This window comes from Triturus cristatus, chromosome 4_1 (genome assembly GCF_964204655.1).
Source record: "Triturus cristatus chromosome 4_1, aTriCri1.1, whole genome shotgun sequence".
In the NCBI taxonomy this organism is placed as follows: domain Eukaryota; kingdom Metazoa; phylum Chordata; class Amphibia; order Caudata; family Salamandridae; genus Triturus; species Triturus cristatus.
The window spans coordinates 141,130,601-141,138,070 of NC_140585.1; the positions used below are offsets into that span (position 1 = coordinate 141,130,601).

At 44.8% G+C, this 7,470-nt stretch overlaps 1 non-coding gene across 1 annotated transcript; it reads right to left on the reverse strand.

Annotated features, from left to right (window-relative positions):
• Window positions 1-7,398: 7,398 nt before the first annotated feature.
• TRNAQ-CUG (transfer RNA glutamine (anticodon CUG)) lies at window positions 7,399-7,470 on the reverse strand. Its single transcript has one exon. It is a non-coding gene; the product is annotated as a tRNA-Gln (tRNA).

Sequence of the window (7,470 nt, forward strand, 5' to 3'; positions counted from 1 at the left end):
AAGACTTATCCCATGTGAATTCACAACCTTTTTTTAACAAAGACCTGATTTGTTTTGTTTTTTTAGCAAACCCAGGAACAAACTTATTATAAAATTCTGCCGTTCCCAAAACTTTTATGAGTTTGTCTTTATTTACAGGATAGTTGAGATTAGAGATGGCTTCTACTAAGGAAGGTTTAGGTTTGATCCGAGCCATAACAACGGGAGAGACCCATTCAGTGGCTTCGACCTCTTGGATGACACCATTGTCCAGCAATTTGTTTAATTCATCTTTCATTTTGTCTTTGACTAACAAAGGCACGTTCCTGTCTTTGGCCACTACAGGAATGGAATTTCTTTTCAATTTGATTAGGTGTAAGTATTTTTTAAGACACCCTAGTTTTTTATCGAAAACTTTCGGAAATGTATTGATCCAAGTGCTGCGATCAGAGATAGACGCAATGGTAGGAAGGTCCCTTAAATGCACTGAAGGAGATTCATTAGGGTCTAGAAAAACACCAAGATCGTGTTGATGGGACCAACTGATCATGGAGTCTCCCTTCATTGAGACATATCTCTTGCCTGCAGTAATCCTCCCTTTAAAGTCTATTGTTCCCATAAAGTAGCCCAACAGATTTATGATTTGACCACCATAACCCCTTGGAACAATGTCTGGTTTAAACAACTTCTCTTTGGTGGTTAGATGTTTTTCGTAAAATGTTTTGGGGACAAGAGTAATTTTCGCCCCAGAGTCAAACAACATATCGACGTAGTTGTCATTAATCAAAACTTTTTCCATGGGTCCATCCATCACTTGACAACAAATTTGAGATACAATCAGATTATCATCATCTTGCTCATAAACGTCTACTTCTCTTACAATTTTTTGGCTCCTGTTGGATCTGCAACACTTAGAAAAGTGACCTTTTTTTTTTTTTACAAATTGAGCAGATAGTTTTCCACCCAGGACAGTCTTTAAAGTTAGCCACATGTCCTGTATTACCACAACGAAAACATTTTCCCCGGAAAGAGTTAGTATTCAAGTTTGAGCGTGTGAATTTCGAGGAAACTGAAGCACTATGTTGGGGTGATTTGGATGATTTATCGGAACTTTCAGATGATTCTGCTTTTATCTCTTTAATGTTAGAGTTAGAACCCTTGTTACTGTCTGCAACTTCGCGTATGGCTTCAGAGCTCGCTTTGGAATGCTCGTGCAATTTCAATTTGGTGATGACATCTTCGAGGGACGAATTATCTTTTTGCCAAAGAGCGTCTTTTGCTTTATCTATAGACTAACCCAACATGAGCTGATCTCTGAGCCTTTCATCTAAGCTTCCACCAAACGAGCAAGTAGAAGCGAGCTTGCGCAAGGACGTGACATATTGTTCTACTGATTCATCATGTCTTTGAACTCTTTTTCCAAAGTGATACCGTTCTAGTATCATGCTCATTGTAGGTAGATAATGCAAGTCCATTTTCATAATGCAAATCTCATATTCATTGAGAGAGTTGCTCTCACCATCTGGTAAATCAGGCAGGTGCTCAAATACCTCCTGTCCCTCTGAACCTAAACAATGTAGGAACAGAGCTGACTTTCTTTCCGCACTCAGGGACGTACCACAGACCCTAGAATAATTAGCAAATACTTTTTTCCATTTTAGCCAAGGTATGGGAGGTTCACCTGGAGCGGAAAGGAAGAAAGGAGGAGAGGTGACGTTTTGCATGACAGCAACAAGCGAGTAGTGAGGAGCACAGTAATTAATTTAAAATCAGACTGAATGCCCCTTAAACATAAGTGCTGGCTCTAGTACATGGGAGAAATTATTTGCGCAAAAATGGAAGGAGGCAATTGCATAATAACTTGTGATGAATTATGACAAATACAAGAACACTCCTACAGAACAAGTCTAATTAGCTGGAAATAAAGAAACCAGAAAGAAACCAAGCAGCGTGGGATGTAGGCTATTGAACAGACGTTGATCTGCAGCTCCTAATTTCTTTTGAAAAAGTAGATGAAGCTGTGCAGATCAGCGTGCTCTAAAACGAGTAAAATACACCTCTAGAGTATAATGCTGATTTCTCTTAAACATTAACAGAGTGACAAGTCAACAGTCAAAACTGTTCGGAAGAGCAAGGCGATCGTAAAGGTGATAAGTAAATATTGTCTTGCTCTTTATTTTTTTTAAACGATCTGCAAAATGACGGGTTTAAAACAAAATAAAGCTGTGCAGATCAGCGAGAAGACTGTAAAGATAGTAAAATAAACAGTACCTTCCTCCTTAAGGAAAAAATGTTGACTCCAATGAATCAGCGTGAGGCGCTTACTGTGTCAAGATCGATCCTCTCACTGCGGTGAAAGTGAGGAGTTTCGTTTAGCAGGGAAATGACGTGTCGGTCGAGTCAGCGATGTTGAGGAAGCGACGCTGGGATCAGGCGCGGTCAGGCAACACGGGTTGCTAAGCAACAGCACCCGGTGCACTGGTAGGCCTCTCCCCTTGACTCCGCGCAGCTGGGCCTCAACGCTGAAACTTGTGAAGACACGTCGGACACGTCCCTGCAATGTGGAGGAGAGACGTAGCAACGTCGTGTGAATCGTCCGAAGTGGAGACAGCGGGAACAGTGAAGCGCTGTAGATCTGCACCCTTGGAGCGCTGAACGGCGAAGGAAAGACATGTTGGTCTCGACAGCCTGACACCGCTTGAAGGCTAATTTTCCACACTGAATGGGAGTGTATTAGAGGTCAGAGCTTGCTATCATATTGTAAAGTTGATGTTAGAGAGAATATTGAGTTGAGGTCTCTTGGGTAGATTGCCACTCGTCGCCAAAATGAGGTGAGGGGTATGCAGAAATGAAGACAAGAAGCAGCGGACTTGCTTGAAGGTCTTTTAATGTAGCTGGTAATCAAGAGACCTCATCCTCCAGCAAACAGATTCAACTGAAGCTTCGTTCAAGGAGCAACATTCTAAACAAAGGGCATTCTAAGAAAGAACACAATTGGAATACATGTTCAAGGTAGCAAGGATGTATGACATAGGTGTATGACATAAGCAAAGCCAGAACACTACGCACCTGTTTCAATAAAGCGGCCTTTTTCACACACAGAAAGTGGTCTCGCGTCGGCTTGCTCCCCCCCCCTTATCTCACAAGTCTCTCAGGCTGGGATGGGTAGCAAGCGCCGGCCTCAACAGTGTCTCCCTGCGCGCCCACTCGAGAGGGAGGGCCGCACTGGAGGGTTTCTCGACGTGCCGCGGTGATTATGCATGCCTGTCCGGCTGACGGAGCCCCTTCAAGTGTGTTCTTGCAGTGTGGCAGGCAATTCAAGCATAACAATGGCACGGCACGCTCCATAGCGCATTCAATTTCTCTTTCAGAGAATCCCTGGCTTATGGGTAAAGGTAAGAGCTGCTTCCTCTCAGGCAAGGCGCTTCCCTTGCACTGCTCTTCCCAACCAGGCCCTCAACACGCACTTCGGGACCCGGGTTCACCAAGTGGGGGAAGACATACAAAGGAGCCTCCCACAGTGCTCTACCTGTGCAGGCGGTGGAAATGTGAAGATCAGCCAGTCTTACAAGTCCCACGGTCGACTTGAGGTTTTTAGCTGGTTTCCAAAGCAAGGAGCAGACACAGTGCTCACCACGCGCTGGGCTCCTTGGAGTCACTTGGGGGCACTTGAGCAGGAAAACAGGTAGCAGGCGATCACATAAGACAGTGCAAAGTACCTGTCCTTCCAGCATGCCATGCAGACAACAGTCTCCACAACAAAGCAGATAGTCCCAAAAGCAGTTCCTCCTGGCAGCACAATAGTCCCCTGACAAGGTGCAGTATGTAAAGCCAGCAGCATCTGGTTACACTTCCCACGCAGAGTCTACAATCATGGGGTCCAAGCCCTTGTACTTATACTCCTAATGTCTTTATTCTTGAGGTAACTTTAAACAACTTTAGAAGTGCACAACAGCCCCATTGAATCCCCAGCCCCGGCTCCAGACACACTGTAGACGGGCAGAGACAGTATTGTGAAAGACAGGCACAGCCCTATACAGGTGCAGGTGACAACTCCTCCCACCACTCTAGCCCGGGAAGACTCATCAGGGAATGCGGGACTCACTTAAGCTCCCCTTTGTGTGACTGTCTAGAGTGAATGCACAAAACAGGGCCCCTGTCAGTCTAAACCAGACGGTGATTGGAGCCCGTGTGTAAAGCACAAAGAGTCAAAAGCACACAGAAATGACCTCTTCCAAAAGTGGCATTTTTTAAAATAGTAATAAAAAATCTGCTTTCACCAATAAGCAGGATTTATCACCACTATTCCAAACATACCAAACAGGGCAATGCTACCTCTTTCAGATCAGGAATTACCACTGAAACACATATCAAGGTATCCCCAATGCAAACCTACGAGATGAGCAGCCTCACAGCAGTGAGAAAACAAATAGGCTGTTTGTCACTACTAAGACATGCCACACAACAAGGGCACGTGTTCGACCTTTTACCTACTCAGCTCTCTGCCCATAGGGCTACCTGGGCCTATGTTAAGGGTGACCTATATGTAGTAAAAGCACTTTAAATGTCAAGTCACTGCAGCAGTAAACTGCACATGCAGGCCCTGCGATGGCAGAGGCCTGAAACAGGTTTGAAAGGCTACTTCTGTGGGTTGCACAAGCAGCGTTGCAGGCCCACCAGTAGCATTTAATTTACAGGCCCTGGGTATACAGGTTACCACTGTACAAAGGACTTATATGTAAATTAAATATGCCAAACAGGTGTAGACCAATCTTACCAAGTTTACAGGAGAGAACACATGCACTTTAGCACAGATCAGCAGTGGTAAAGTGCCTAGAGTCATAAAACCAACAAATCAAGTCAGAAAAATACAGGAGGGAGGCAAAATGTTTTGGGATAACCCTGTAAAAAGGGCCAGCTCCAACACTGTACATCCCTGCTTTACATAAACTTGCATTGCATATTAACATATACTTTTACCAGTGCTGTTTCTATACTGTTGTTCCATTCACATGTGACTATTGTATGTTTAGTGCATGAAAAGAGAAGCGTAGGTTCACTCAATGGATCGTTGTGTACAAAATAAAGCGTGACTGAAAGCTCTGGGGTGAGATTTAAGGCAGTGAAAGATTCTCACAGTGTGAGTTGGTGGCTCATAAAGGTGTTCATAGTACATGCTCATCCAATTTTTGGCCTCTCTACAGAGTGCACAAATGATGGTAAAAGCCTTCCCTTATGGCAATCCACATAAGTGATGCAGTTCCTATTTCCATTTCACATCTTACTTGATCTTGTATTTCCTAAGAGTGCAACATTTTTCCAGATGTTATGTTTATGTAGTTTTTTCCGGTGCAACATCTGACACTTTTTATAGTGCATACTGTGCACGGAGATGCCTCGGGGTATATGGAAGAGCTCAGATTATAGGTGGGTTGCATTGCACTACACGATTGGTAACTCTGCAGTTGAGGCTGAAGCTAGTGAACTTTTCTCGCAGTACCTCTTTGTAGTTCATAAAGTTATTTCGTCTACACCCTCGTGCAATCTGTAGCTTCCCTGCAGCGTGCGTAGACCGACTGTCACATGTGACAATTGTAATTATTATTTTATGTGAAGGAGATATACAGCTGTCTAAAAACTGCTGTGTTTATAGGTGAGGCGAGGGAGAAATGGCGAAGAGTGAGGGAGAATGTTGAGGGGCGTGACACAAGGAAGTAATGTGGAAAGATAAGGTAATGACAGTGGTGATGAGGAAGGACATAGGGGCATATCAGCAAGGCGAGGCGATAGAATTATTGCCACTTTTGCGGCCGTTTTCGGATGAAAAGCGGCGATAATTTTATCAAGCTCACGCTAACGTGTGAAAACTTGCAATAGCGTAGGAATTCCTAACGCCCAGCTTTGCATCTCTAATGAGATGCAAAGTGGGCGTTCCTGACCTGACATGACAGGAGAAATGTCGCTAAGCGACATTTCTCCTATCATCAAGCCCTACGCTATGAAGCATAACGGCAAGAAAAGTAGCGATAACCCCTGTTATCGCTACTCTCCTTACGCCTGCTTCAGGACTGACTTAGCCATGATATCCTATTGAAGGTGGATATCATGGCTAAGTTTGTGAGGCCCTATCAACAAGCTAACGCCACATTGCGTGAGATTATCGCTGGGTTTCCAGCGATAATCTCATGTTAGCAGGGCTGAACTGGCCGTAGCGGGCACCGGGCAATCCCCCGGAGTGCCGCATGGGTGGGGGCCGGTTTTGGGCCCCTGGGGGCCGTTTTCGTTACAGGGACGTTTTTTTGTGCAAAATCGGCCCTGTAACAAAATCGGCCGAAAACCGGCCCTGGCAAAAAGCTCAGCGGCACACCCCTCCCGCCCCCAGGGAGGGGGGCCGGCCGAGCACTTTGCCGGGGCCGGTTGTGGTTCCCAGTCCGGTCCTGCACGTTAGGCAGTTAGCGTGAGGATTTTTATCGCTTTTGAGCTAAGCATTGCTATTAGCATGCTATCTCAGCGATAAAAATCCACGCTAGCCGGCGATAATTATCCTAGCGCTAAGTTCGCTTAGCGATAATTATGGCCGGTTGTTGCTGATATGCCCCTACATGTGTTAGATATGCAAGTGCAGGAATTCCAAAACATGTAAGGGAAAACAGGCGTAAGTGGCTTACAGTGTGAGAAACTGCTGAGGAAGTTGGTACGAAGGGAAGAACGAGCGTGTTTCAGATACTGTGAAGATCTTTATCTCTCCGACAGACCTGCAATTTTCAAATTACAGTCTAATATTCTCAGAATCGAAACCTTTTCAGTTCTAATTATTCACAACAATCTCCTCATCACTACTTATTGTTCATTTACTCTTAACTATCATTAGCAAAGCCTGTAGGTTTGGCTAGTTTTAGGCATATGTTCATTGTATGCCCGGAAACAGCAACAGAAAATACACAGTCACTCAAATACTGGTTACTGCTTTGATTTACGCGCAAGTGTCACTCTAAGTGTCACACATTTCACATTAGAATGTCACTCATATGCACACTGAAACCATAGAAATATCACACATAACCAATCTGAAAACTTGGCAGCTATGTTAAAGTATTTCTTTTACACACTGCTTTCCCGTCTGTGTGTCTCCTTGTGAGTTATGCGGCGGGGAGGGCGCTGGAGTCAGGTCCCCACTGTGCGTGTTACTGCTGTGCAGCCACAGGAGAAAGGAGTCCACATAGGCACAGGAATTATAAAACACCTGTGTGGAGCGTCAGGTGCCGCCCAGCACCGCCTAAAGATTAATGTATATATGTCCACAGAGACCAGGAGGCTGTGAAGCGGAAGGGAGGGACATCTGAGAGTCTGAGAGATACAAACAGCTTCTCTGCTCCAGACTAGAATAATATAAAACTAAGTAAATAATAAAAACAGTTCAGGTCCCACCGAGATTTGAACTCGGATCGCTGGATTCAGAGTCCAGAGTGCTAACCATTACACCATGGAACC